Source organism: Hyperolius riggenbachi, chromosome 5, assembly GCF_040937935.1.
Source record: "Hyperolius riggenbachi isolate aHypRig1 chromosome 5, aHypRig1.pri, whole genome shotgun sequence".
NCBI lineage: Eukaryota > Metazoa > Chordata > Amphibia > Anura > Hyperoliidae > Hyperolius > Hyperolius riggenbachi.
In genome coordinates this window covers 278,085,909-278,100,048 of record NC_090650.1, presented here as the reverse complement: position 1 = coordinate 278,100,048, position 14,140 = coordinate 278,085,909, and the positions used below count along the sequence as shown (strand labels likewise).

Sequence of the window (14,140 nt, the reverse complement as noted above, 5' to 3'; positions counted from 1 at the left end):
GTCCTGTTTCTGTTCAGACAATGTCCCTGCATGTCTTCATTTAGCACTGAGCAAGCCTGATCTCAGGCTGACCACCTGCTAATATCTGTGTGCAAAGAAGCTCATTCTCCTGCATATCATTTTTGTAAAAGTTGTGCCTGTGGATGGCTGACCAGCTCTGCAAAACCAGCTGAGAGATGCAGCAAACAATTCTGAAATGTTTGTGCCATGATAAAGGCACCTTGTTCCTTTAGCTTGGAATTAACTACAATGGTGAGTCTAGTGTAGAAATGAATGAAGTAAGCACTTGAGTCTCCACAGAGTAGTCATGATGTGTATTTCTGTAGTATGCACTGTGCAGGCAGTTTGCAATGTCTTTTACCCGAGGTGCCTGTGAAATTATCGCAGCTGACACTGATTTGTAAATTAAACTAGTCATTTTCAAAGTGTTTTTTTTTTTCCTATACATGGATGGGTGATGGAAGAGGAGATTTCTGGGGTTATACATTATGGCATTATATGGGTAAGCTGCCTGCCTGCTTATCCATATACTATGGCCCCTGAAATCGGAGCAGTGCTTTTCAGCACTGCTAGATTTGGGCGCAGCCGGCGCCTCCATAGACTTCAATAGGAATCACTCCTATTGAAGCGCTCAGTGAGTAACGTCGGCTCTGTCAGAAGACGGAGCTGAAGTTGCTTAAAAACATAATAATTCGGCCTCCAGCAATCGCTGGAAGCCGAATTATTTCATTCCCCCATTATCCATGGCGGCCTGGAGGGGGAATAGTAATTAAATCGGCCCGGACTTGTGCAGAAGCAGGATCAGCCATATACCGGCTGTGTCCTGCGCCCAAGACTACAGGCTCTGATTTCAAATGTACTCCCTGAAATACTCTCTTGCCCACTAGCACCAACCATGTATATAGGAAACACCCTGAAAAGCTGCCAGTTGCATTTTCAAACCAGCACATGAGAAGTAAGTTGCAATGAACATAAAAAAGTACATGGAAAGTACATCAAATGTGGAACTTTATTGTAGCATATAGTGTGTGTTTGTGTATAAGTATGAAGAGGGGAGGGGGGGGGGGGGCGCTGCAGGTCTTCTTGCCTGGAGTGACAAAAAGGCTAGAGGCGCCCCTGCTGGAGCAGCTACATAAAATATGGAAATTGTTTGAGTAATGGCACAGTTCCCTTTTCACCTTGACCAACAATGAAAAAACTAGGTTGAACTAGGACTTAAATCTAAGTTTACTGCACCTGCTATTCCTTTCACTGCTTAGAAAACTGTTAAGTTGTTGTTTTCACTTTGTTTATTCTGGCCACCATTACGCATTTTAACCCTGAATGTTTCTACAAAGCTGTATTAACAAAAGCAGTCAATGACAGAATCTCAGGGCCAAATCAAGAGGTGACTAAACACCCATTCCTATGTCAAGTTCTGCATCTTCTTAACATTCAGAGCACTGCCGTGAAGTCGTTACCTCGATGCATTTTAGAATGCTCTTTCAAGGCTTTTATGAGTACTGCTGCCCCTTCTATGCTACACTTGACTATTAGACACCCTGAAGATCCAGGGACTAGTCTACATTTAAATTACACCACTGCTAGCAATCTTACATTTTCAATGGTCACCCACGTGGACAGACCTAGCCAGCTGTGCTCTCCTGTACTGTGTCTATGTGTCACAATCATTTCACATTGCTTGTCAGTGTTAGGCCGGTCACCCACTTGCAGTTGCAAATTGCTATCTCTATTGCTCTGCATTTTGCTAGCGTTTTGTACAGAGTTTTCCAGAGCTTCTAGAAACGATTTTCCTTTAGTGCTTATGTTTGGTTTGGTTAGTAAAATTGCTGCAAAATCTCTTTGACACGGTGATCGCAAAGCCATTTTGCATCGTTCGTACCTTTAGTATTGAAGTACAATCGCTCCAAAAATTATGCAGGGATCGGTGATTGCGATTTAGCTAATTGCAAACATTTCTATGGGTTTGCGGTTATTGATATTCATTAGCCTACCACTTTTGGAACAATTCCAAAGTACCATCATCTTCGTTTTTTTGGGTTATTTTCAAAGAAGTATCTGTTATCTAGCCAGACCTCATTTTCAGGCCGTACTATGTTACTTTACCACCACCAGATAGAGTATCTACACCCCTGTATTTACACAAATATAAACACATAATACACACTTGGTTCTGTTTCTATTTTTAGAACACACTAACTCTGTATCTCCATCTTGTGGCCAAAAAGTAAAGCCACATACAAATACCCTATTATACACCTTCCCATAGAAAAATGAAATACATTTTCATTATTTTTAAAAACCCTTGGAGGTCAAGTGGTTAATAATTGTACAGCGATGTAAACATCTGTGGGCTAACAAAAGAACTAATCTAATTATAAGATATGAATAAGTTGTAAAGAACTGTAACTAAACTGCAAATTTTGAATACTGCAAAACAAGTGATTTTTTTGACAGATTCATTATGAGTTCTTCTTTCTAATTTAATAATGACCAAAATACTATTTTTAACATGTAAGCTGCCAGTACCCAGGAAGCGTTACTGACGCCTATTAATCCCTGCTGGTGCCAATAAATTAACTGGTAGCACCATCCTCCAGAGGCTGAAGCTGAATTTAATAGCTCTTTACAATCCCATGCCGGACTGTGTCTGACACTGGCCTTTTTCAGACTTAGTCTGACATAGGAAAAATGATTGCCGCTAGGGGGCGCAGTTGCTGGATGAAATCACTACCTCCCTTCTAGTGAGAAGAGGTAGAGACTCTTCAGATCTCTGCCACTGCAGCACTCCATGACTATATTTGTCCCATTTTCTTTTTTTGGTATACCCTTTTCAGGAATACAAGGCCTTTATGTACATTACAGGACCAATCCTTCTAATGGTGCCCACACATGGTACACATTTTTTTAATTTTTTTTAGATCATTTCGGTCGATTATTCTGTTAGATCGAATATAAAGATTTTTCCAACATGTCTGATCAGATTATTATTGTAAAGACGGGATAATCGTTAATTTTTCTTGATTGAACAAGAAAAAGACTATTTTACATTCTTTCGTTTTGGTTGAACAAGAGGGAAAATCGAATGGTTTTATTGTACCATGTATGGGTACCATTAGTCAGAGGTTTATCATGGTTCCCTCTAACGACAAAATGCTTTCTAACAGGAAATAAGTATTGCAGGCTTCCCTTTCTTGGTTCTGTCAAGGTATGGTTGTCTAAAGGTGGCCATTAACAATACAATTTACCTAACGATCGCCAACAACGATTCTTCATATGAATGATCATCATGATCATTTGGGACCATGAATGGACATAAATCTCCCAACCAATCCGATGGGATCAATCCGAAAATCATATAGATTTCAGTTAAAAGATTTTTTTTTTCCATTAGCAGTCACAAACGATCATTTACGATCATTCATATGAAGAATCGTTTGTAAACAATCGTTCAGCAAATTGCATTGTAAGTGGCCAACTTAAGGCCGGATCCACACTATAAGCGCTTTTCTGAGTGCTTTGTGATTGATTAGGGCTTTTTAAAAATGTTTCCCTTTCACTTTCATTAAAATCGCGGTAAAAATCGATGCGATTTTTCGCTTACACGATCGCAGTGATTTTTACCACGATTTTAATGAACGTGAATGGGAGAAAATTTTAAAAGGAGCTCAGAAAAGCGCTTATAGTGTGGATCCGGCCTAAAGGTATCTACTAATAATCCAATTTTACTTTCCAATCGAACTTCCGATCGATCGGATTGGATCAGAGTGGATACTGTTGATGGTGCCAAACGACTACAAATGATTGGATCAACAATCGGATTATCAATCCAATTTTTGAATCAATTCTATCTAACAAGATTGGATTGGCAATAGGTTTAACCCCATTTATTGGAGCAAACAATGACATACAATCGTTTCCTCCCGATTGCAATTATCACATCAGAAGGCTGAACATTCGGTAAAATGTGAACATTAGTGGACACCTTCAAATACCCAGCAACAGGGATTCTGGTTTCATGTCTAGTGATTTGTTATATAGGGCTTGTTGTTCAGACTGAATGTCCAGAATAAATAGACTTGTTGTCCAGAATAAATGCTTACGTGGGCAATCCCAAATAATGTAAAACAAATCAGCAGCTTTCTGGTTGCATTTATTGCATCTACCCAAGGAGAAGGGAGCAATCCTCTGCAGCTAGGCAGGAGAACTGCAGCTCCGAATAGAAGCTATCAGTTTATCCTAAGCTGCTATACGTACGTTGAGATGAAAATTTAATATTGTTTTTCAACAGTCTAGATCAAGCGAATGTATATCTGTGAGCCATAGAGAATAAAGAACTTCTGGCTGTGTCTTTGCTGGGAATTATGTAAAACAGGGAAACCGAGAGCCCAGAATAGTGTAATATGTATTGGAAAAGGATTGGATAAATGAATAGTATGCAATTTATACTCACAAAACACTCAGGCAACCACTGTAAACGCAGGTGGGGAGATTAGGCCTGTCCCCACTCAGGACTAAAGGTGGCCATACACTGGTCGATTTGCCATCAGATCGACCAACAGATAGATCCCTCTCTGATTGAATCTGATCAGAGAGGGATCGTATGGCTGTCTTTACTGCAAACAGATTGTGAACCGATTTTAGAACGAAACCGATCACAATCTGTGAAGCTGTCCACTTCTCTCCGCTGTCTTCTTCTCCGCTGGGTTCCGGACCGGCTGGCTTCACTTCACGTCCGTGGAAGTTTAAACAGTAGAGGGCGCTCTACTGTTTAAACTTCCTGCCAGGACAGGAAGTTCAGTGAAGCCTGCCGGCCCAGCGGAGAAGAAGACTGTGGAGACCGGGGGGACTTGCGCCGGCCGGAGCAGGTAATGTCACAGAGGCGCTAGGCGTGGACTAGACTTCTTGCTGTGTGATACTCCTACTGTGATTGCCTGAGGAAGCGGGACTATACCTGTGAAACGCTTTGCCTATTGTTTTTGGAGTATGTGAATACATTTCCTGTTGTTGCTGAAAAATTGACAGCTAACGTGTCTGTTTGGGGAGGTTGAGGCCACCACCGCCTCCCAAACTTTTTAACTGTTTTAGCATATTTTATCCTTTTGGCGCCTCTGTTCACCGTCTCCTATATTTACTGGGATTTAGTTTACATATAACCAAGTAACTTAGCCAGCTCATCTTCGATAACATGGCACTGCTGCTGCGGGAATGAATCACCAAATGCTGAGAATTGAGTCGTGAAAGCATGTCTAAGTTGTAAATAACTAAAAAAAAATTGGCAATTTGACAAGTCATAATATTGTTTGAGGTTATTGTAAGACAGGGGCGTAGCAATAGGGGATGAAGAGGTTGTGACCGCATCGGGGCCCAAGGACCAGAGGGGCCCTCCCTCAACAGCAGTATTAGCTCTTTATTGGTTCTGTGCTGATAATGATCACTTCTATAGATGTTTTGAATAGTAGTAATAGTAGTAGTAGTTAAGAGTTGGGGTAGGAGTCGATTATTCCACAACGGGTGGTAGTGTGAAATGGTTCCTGTGGGACAAACCAGCTTGGATAGTGTTTCCTGCACCTTAAAATGTAACAGAGATGTTTAAATAGGCAGCTTTTATGCTTACCTGGGGCTTCCTCCAGCCCCATTCCGGCTGTGGGCTCAATCGCCGGTCTCCTGGACCCCTCCGTTCCTCCTCTGTGTCCTCCAATATATATCTCAGTCACAGGCAGAAATAGTTTACCGCCGCCAAGACTAATCCTGCTGTAATTTTTCGTTGTTGTTTGTGGTATGGTGTGATGCGTAGCTAGCTTAAGGAGGAACTCCAGTGAAAATAATGTAATAAAAAAGTGCTTGATTTTTACAATAATTATGTAAATTAAATTATGTATAAATGATTTAGTCAGTGTTTGCTCATTGTAAAATCTTTCCTCTCCCTGATTTACATTCTGACATTTATCACATGGTGACAATTTTAATGCTGGCAGGTGATGTCACTGGAAGGAGATGCTGCTTGCTCTTTTGGCAGTTGTAAACAGCTCTTATTTCAGACAGTGTGAAGTCAGAACCTCAGAGATGTGAGGTGCTGACATTACGTTGTGGGATGGGCTTCACCACAAAATCAGCCATACAGAGCCCCCTGACGATCATTTTGAAAAAAGGTAACGATTTCTCGTGGCAAAGGGGGTATCAGCTACTGATTGGGATGAAGTAAATTCTTGGTTATGTTTTCTCTTTAACCACTTGCCGACCGCGCACTCATAACGCGCGTCGGCAAAGTGGCAGCTGCAGGACCAGCGACGCACATCTGCGTCGCCGGCTGCAGGCTAATTAATCAGGAAACAGCCGCTCGCGAGAGCGGCTGCTTCCTGTCAATTCACGGCGGGGGGCTCCATGAATAGCCTGCGGGCCGCCGATCGCGGCTTGCAGGCTAAATGTAAACACAAGCGGAAATAATCCGCTTTGTTTACATTTGTACAACGCTGCTAACAGTAGCAGCGTTGTACTAGATCAGCGATCCCCGGCCAATTAGCGGCCGGGGATCACTGTCACATGACAGGCAGGAGCCTGTTAGAGGCTGCACAGGACAGATCCGTTCCTGTGCAGCCTCCGATCTCCGGGTAAGGGAGGGAGGAGAGGGAGAGGGGGAATCCTGCGGTGGAGGGGGCTTTGAGGTGCCCCCCCCCCCCGCCAGCCACACGCAGGCAGGAGCGATCAGACCCCCCAGCACATCATCCCCCTATTGGGGGAAAAAGGGGGGCGATCTGGTCGCTCTGCCTGGTGTTTGATCTGTGCTGGGGGCTGTAGAGCCCACCCAGCACAGATCAGCGAAATCAGCGCTGGTCCTTAAGGGGGGGGGGGGGGGGGTAAAGGCTGGGTCATCAAGTGATTAAAGTACACCACCACTGTAGTACAGTATATTGTGTGGCTGCATCACTGTTACAGCCTGTGACTGTGCTACAACAGTGATTGAGTGACTATACTTTACTTTAAAAAATGTACTATCACCTGACATTATCACACAAAGCATTTACCATCACTGACTTTGTAAGTCAGTGTTAGGCCCAGCCCCACACTGCACAAACAACATTTTGTGACCACATTGTACTTAAAAAAAAATTATGTCACAGCGCCAGACATTGTCACACAAAGTGTTTGGCTCACACTGTGCAAGTAGTGATTTTTCACATTCACACATTAAAAAAGACTCTATGTAAAATATGTATTTTGGGGGAAAAACTTTTCCATTGATCCTCTGCATTGATCCTCTTTTTTGAAAAAAGGTGCAAAAACTGTCCAAAAATCTGCGCAGTGGCATGCACTGCAAAGATTTTTGGACAGTTTTGGCACCTTTTTTCAAAAAATTGTGGCTGCAAATATGCCATGAAAGTTTTCAGAGTTTGACTGTCATTAAAGTCAATGGGGTCTACCAGGAAGGTTCTGTTCCCAAACTTTAGTGGAAATGTTCGCAAAAGGAATCACAAACTGGAAACAACAGAACATCAGTAATCATATTACCAAAACTCTGATTATTGGATTCACAGAACAAATACAACAGTGCCAGGATTAAGTGTGCCCCTGCTAAGGAGGGACCCTCACATGACAAGGAGAGTGTAGGCCTGGCAGATCTCTCGCCTTCCTTCAGCCTCTATACCTTAATGTAATACCACGCTCTTCACCTATACGCCAAGCCCCCACGTGAATGGGAGACCAGTGCGCCTGCCCGACTACAGTTACCCCCAGGACTTCAGTGTGCAAGGTATAGAGACTAAGACCGGGAAGACAAGAGTAACACCAGAGCCCACAAAGCTAAACTATGCAGCTGGGTAATATCAGGCAATAGTGCGTATTGCACTTGTGGAGAAGACTACACAGATCACAGCAGGAGCAGTAGATTAACCACTTAAGGACCGCCCCCAGCCGATGGGCTGCGGCAAAGTCCGGGCCCAAACGACCGCAATACGCCCATCGGCGGGGGCAGCTGCAGGAGTGGCTATGCGGCGATCGTGTCATTCGTGACGCGATCAGCCGCCGGGGACTGGCTCCGCCCACCATTCCCTGTAACCCACTGGCCGTTCGGAAGCGCCGGCGGGTTACTAGCACCCGGATCGCCGCTGAAACAATGTATAATAGGCTTTGTAATGTATACAAAGCCTATTATACTGGCTGCCTCCTGCCCTGGTGGTCCCAGTGTCCGAGGGACCACCAGGGCAGGCTGCAGCCACCCTAGTCTGCCCCCTAAGCACACTGATTTTCCCCCCCCCTGCCCCCTGATCGCCCACAGCACCCCTCAGACCCCCCCTGCCCACCCCCCAGACCACTGTTTGCACCCAGTCACCCCCCTAATCACCCATCAAACACTCCCTGTCACTATCTGTCAACGCTATTTTTTTTTTATTCCCTAATCTGCCCCCTACTCCCTCCTGATCACCCCCCCACCACTCAGATTCTCCCTAGACCCCCCCCCCCAGGCCCCCCCCCCGTGTACTGTATGCATCTATCCCCCCTGATCACCTGTCAATCACCTGTCAATCACCCGTCAATCACCCCCTGTCACTGCCACCCATCAATCAGCCCCTAACCTGCCCCTTGCGGGCAATCTGATCACCCACCCACACCAATAGATCGCCCGCAGATCCGACATCAGATCACCTCCCAAGTGCAGTGTTTACATCTCTTCTCTCCTCTAAACACCCACTAATTACCCATCAATCACCCATCAATCACCCCCTATCACCACCTGTCACTGTTACCCATCAGATTAGACCCTAATCTGCCCCTTGCGGGCACCCAATCACCCGCCCACACGCTCAGATTGCCCTCAGACCCCCCCTTATCAATTCGCCAGTGCAATATTTACATCTGTTATTCCCTGTAATAACCCACTGATCACCTGTCAATCACCCATCAATCACCCCCTGTCACTGCCACCCATCAATCAGCCCCTAACCTGCCCCTTGCGGGCAATCTGATCACTCACCCACACCAATAGATCGCCCGCAGGTCCGACATCAGATCACCTCCCAAGTGCAGTGTTTACATCTCTTCTCTCCTCTAAACACCCACTAATTACCCATCAATCACCCATCAATCACCCCCTATCACCACCTGTCACTGTTACCCATCAGATTAGACCCCAATCTGCCCCTTGCAGGCACCCAATCACCCGCCCACACGCTCAGATTGCCCTCAGACCCCCCCCTTATCAATTCACCAGTGCAATATTTGCATCTGTTATTCCCTGTAATAACCCACTGATCACCTGTCAATCACCCATCAATCACCCCCTGTCACTGCCACCCATCAATCAGCCCCTAACCTGCCCCTTGCGGGCAATCTGATCACCCACCCACACCAATAGATCGCCCGCAGGTCCGACATCAGATCACCTCCCAAGTGCAGTGTTTACATCTCTTCTCTCCTCTAAACACCCACTAATTACCCATCAATCACCCCCTATCACCACCTGTCACTGTTACCCATCAGATTAGACCCTAATCTGCCCCTAGGGCACCCAATCACCCGCCCACACCTCAGAACGCCCTCAGACCCCAGCCCTGATCACCTCACCAGTGCATTGCTTGCATCTATTTCCCCCCTCTAATCACACCTTGAGACACCCATCAATCACCTCCTGTCACCCCCTAGCACACCTACCCATCATATGAGGCCCTAATTTGCCCCGTGTGGGCTCCTGATCACTCGGCCAAACCCTCAGATCCCCCTCAGACCCCCTTCCGATCACCTCCCCAGTGCATTGATTGCATCTATTTTCCCCTCTAACCGCCCCCTGAGACACCCATCAATCACCTCCTGTCACCCCCCTAGCACTCCTATCCATCAGATCAGGCCCAATACATCCTGTCATCTAAGAGGCCACCCTGCTTATGACCAGTTCCACAAAATTTGCCCCCTCATAGACCACCTGCCATCAAAATTTGCAGATGCTTATACCCCTGAACAGTCATTTTGAGAAATTTGGTTTCCAGACTACTCACAGTTTTGGGCCCGTAAAATGCCAGGGCATTATAGGAACCCCACAAGTGATGCCATTTTAGAAAGAAGACACCCAAGGTATTCTGTTAGGTGTATGATGAGTTCATAGAAGATTTTATTTTTTGTCAAAAGTTAGTGGAAATTGGATTTTTATTGTTTTTTTCACAAAGTTTCATTTTTCACTAACTTGTGACAAAAAATAAAATCTTCTATGAACTCACCATACCCCTAACGGAATACCTTGGGGTGTCTTTTTTCTAAAATGGGGTCACTTGTGGGGTTCCTATACTGCCCTGGCATTTTAGGGGCCCTAAACCGTGAGGAGTAGTCTAGAAAACAAATGCCTCAAAATGACCTGTGAATAGGACGTTGGGCCCCTTAGCGCACCTAGGCTGCAAAAAAGTGTCACACATGTGGTATCGCCGTACTCAGAAGAAGTAGTATAATGTGTTTTGGGGTGTATTTTTATACATACCCATCCTGGGTGGGAGAAATCTCTCTGTAAATGGACAATTGTGTGTAAAACAAATCAAATAATTGTCATTTACAGAGATATTTCTCCCACCCAGCATCTGTATGTGTAAAAATACACCCCAAAACACATTATACTACTTCTTCTGAGTACGGCGATACCACATGTGTGGCACTTTTTTGCACCCTATCTGCGCTAAGGGGCCCAAAGTCCAATGAGTACCTTTAGGATTTCACAGGTCATTTTGCGACATTTGGTTTCAAGACTACTCCTCACGGTTTAGGGCCCCTAAAATGCCAGGGCAGTATAGGAACCCCACAAATGACCCCATTTTAGAAAGAAGACACCCCAAGGTATTCCGTTAGGAGTACGGTGAGTTCATAGAAGATTTTATTTTTTGTCACAAGTTAGCGGAAAATGACACTTTGTGAAAAAAACTATTAAAATCAATTTCCGCTAACTTGTGACAAAAAAAAAAATCTTCTATGAACTCACCATACTCCTAACGGAATACCTTGGGGTGTCTTCTTTCTAAAATGGGGTAATTTGTGGGGTTCCTATACTGTCCTGGCATTTTAGGGGCCCTAAACCGTGAGGAGTAGTCTTGAAACCAAATTTCTCAAAATGACCTGTGAAATCCTAAAGGTACTCATTGGACTTTGGGCCCCTTAGCGCAGTTAGGGTGCAAAAACGTGCCACACATGTGGTATCGCCGTACTCAGGAGAAGTAGTATGATGTGTTTTGTGGTGTATTTTTCCACATACCCATGCTGAGTGGGAGAAATATCTCTATAAATAGACAATTGTGTGTAAAAAAAATTAAAAAATTGTCATTTACGGAGATATTTCTCCCACCCAGCAAGGGTATGTGTAAAAATACACCCCAAAACACATTATACTACTTCTCCTGAGTACGGCAATACCACATGTGTGGCACTTTTTTGCAGCCTAACTGCGCTAAGGGGCCCAAAGTCCAATGAGCATCTTTAGGCTTTACAGGGGTGCTTACAATTAGGCACCCCTCAAAATGCCAGGACAGTAAACACACCCCACAAATTACCCCATTTTGGAAAGTAGACACTTCAAGGTATTCAGAGAGGAACATAGTGAGTCCGTGGCAGATTTCATTTTTTTTTTGTCGCAAGTTAGAAGAAATGGAAACTTTTTTTTTTTTTGGTCACAAAGTGTCATTTTCCGCTAACTTGTGACAAAAAAAAAAAATCTTCTATGTACTCACCATGCCTCTCACTGAATAATTTGGGATGTCTTCTTTCCAAAATGGGGTCATTTGGGGGGTATTTGTACTATCCTGGAATTTTAGCCCCTCATGAAACCTGACAGGTGCGCAGAAAAGTCAGAGATGCTTGAAAATGGGAAAATTCACTTTTGGCACCATAGTTTGTAAACGCTATAACTTTTACCAAATCCAATAAATATACACTGAATGTTTTTTTTTTTAACAAAGACATGTAGCAGAATAACTTTCGCGCTCAAATGTATAGGAAATTTTACTTTATTTGAAAAATGTCAGCACAGAAAGTTAAAAAAGTCATTTTTTTGACAAAATTCATGTCTTTTTTGATGAATATAATAAAAAGTAAAACTCGCAGCAGCAATCAAATAGCACCAAAAGAAAGCTGTATTAGTGACAAGAAAAGGAGGTAAGATTCATTTTGGTGGTAGGTTGTATGAGCGAGCAATAAACCGTGAAAGCTGCAATGGTCTGAATGGAGAAAAAGGCTCTGGTCCTTAAGGGGCGAAAAGACTGTGGTCCTCAAGTGGTTAAGTACAGCGAGTAAGATTGATCAGAGCAACCACAGCTCTGAGCTTCCTATAACTGCCACAATAAACAAGACACAGTGGTTGCCCAGAGCAGCCGCAGCTCTCAGCTTCTGTTGTCCACCACACTGAATTAGACAAGGACAAATAAGAAGACAGACAGGAAGGAACGTTTGCCAATCTAATCGCTAATTGTAATGGATTGCGGAGACACCGCCGTGCGGTCTGACAGCGAGGCGGCTGGTTCTGCGTTCAGACCGGCGGTTTCTCCGCAGCAGCCTGCGTCTGGTTTGTCTGAGCCTAGTAGTGTACACAGATGGAGAGCTACGCGCGCGCGCGCTAACAGGCAGACCCTTTATGCCAATAGGAGAGGGATCAGCTGATCAGGACAATCAGCTGATCCCAGCGCAGTAGGTGATTGGCTGAATGGGACTGGGCGGCGCTGAAGAGCGCTCTGCTATATATACTTCTTGCTTGTCAGTTGCTGGTGGTCTGCCGATGCGAATGCTTATGTGTTAGCACTCAGACCATAGTCAGATCCCACAGTGTGTTAGAACCAGGTGGACCTGGGAATTCACACTTAGCCAGATTACTGTGTTATTTCTGTGTTATTACTGTGTTATACTTTAGACCAGTTCCAGGGTGTAGAGACCACGGACCTCACACCCAAGATTAGGGATACTGTGTCATTGCTGTGTTATTCTTTAGACCAGTTCCAGGGTGTAGAGACCACGGACCTCACACCCCAGATTAGGGATACTGTGTCATTGCTGTGTTATACTTTAGACCAATTCCAGGGTGTAGAGACCACGGACCTCACACCCAAGATTAGGGATACTGTGTCATTGCTGTGTTATTCTTTAGACCAGTTCCAGGGTGTAGAGACCACGGACCTCACACCCCAGATTAGGGATACTGTGTCATTGCTGTGTTATTCTTTAGATCAGTTCCTGAGTGTTGAGACAACGGACCTCACACTCTAGACTAGACCTCTGCTTGATATCTGTTATGACCTATTGCTCTCTCGACCCTTCTCCTGCTCTCTGATTCGGTACCTTCGCATATCTGATTACCTGTTGCCAACCCTGCCTGTCCCTGGTTACCGAATCAGCTTTCTGTCTCTGTACCTTATCTGCTCGTGTGTTGCCGACCCGGCCTGGCCGACCCTTCTACCTGTGACGCCCCCCGGTGGGGTGTCCAGTAGTTGCAGGGACTCCCTGTCTCTCAGAGGGACCTCTCTGCAATCCAGTTAGGGACTCTATCCCATAGGAGTCCTTTGACTGCAGTAGAGTTTGACTCCCAGCAGTTCAGGGAATCACTGGCTCTCTGGTTATCTCCAACCCTAACTAGGAGATACTCGTTATACGGTCTAGGGTCACCTGCTCCTCAGGTGATCTAGGCTCATATACTGTTGCACCAAACACTTACATTTCATCAGGTGTCCAGAGGTTAGTTATACTTGTATTATTGGTGATTCTGCAGATCATCAATAATCAGGTATATATCTGTATTGTTGGTGATACTGCAGATCACCAATAATCATATTCTCACTATGTGTGCTGACACCGATCGTTACGCTAATGCAGCGATAGTGAGCATTCACACAAGCACAAACAAGACAGAACAAGAAGGAGATTAACTAATAGCAACTTCTGCTATAGTCATGTCCACAGGATCAGAACTAGCAGGAGCACCAGCCAATCACTACCTCAGTGAAGGCTGTGTCCAAGCTAGCAGGACTGGAAGAACATTGGTGTCCACAGGATCAGAACCAACAAGAGCGCCAGTCAATCACTACCATTGCGGCAAATCACAGTTAAGACACGAGACCAAGCAAACAGCTATGGCAAAGCTGAACGCTATGACGGGCAAGATGGCAAGGGAGGAAGAGGCTTTTATATG

The 14,140-nt window shown here is 44.8% G+C and overlaps 1 long non-coding RNA gene across 1 annotated transcript in view; it reads left to right on the top strand.

The window, feature by feature from the left end:
* LOC137518749 (uncharacterized) overlaps nt 1-14,140 on the top strand; it is a 70,098-nt gene that overhangs the window by 922 nt on the left and 55,036 nt on the right. The window lies entirely within an intron of this gene.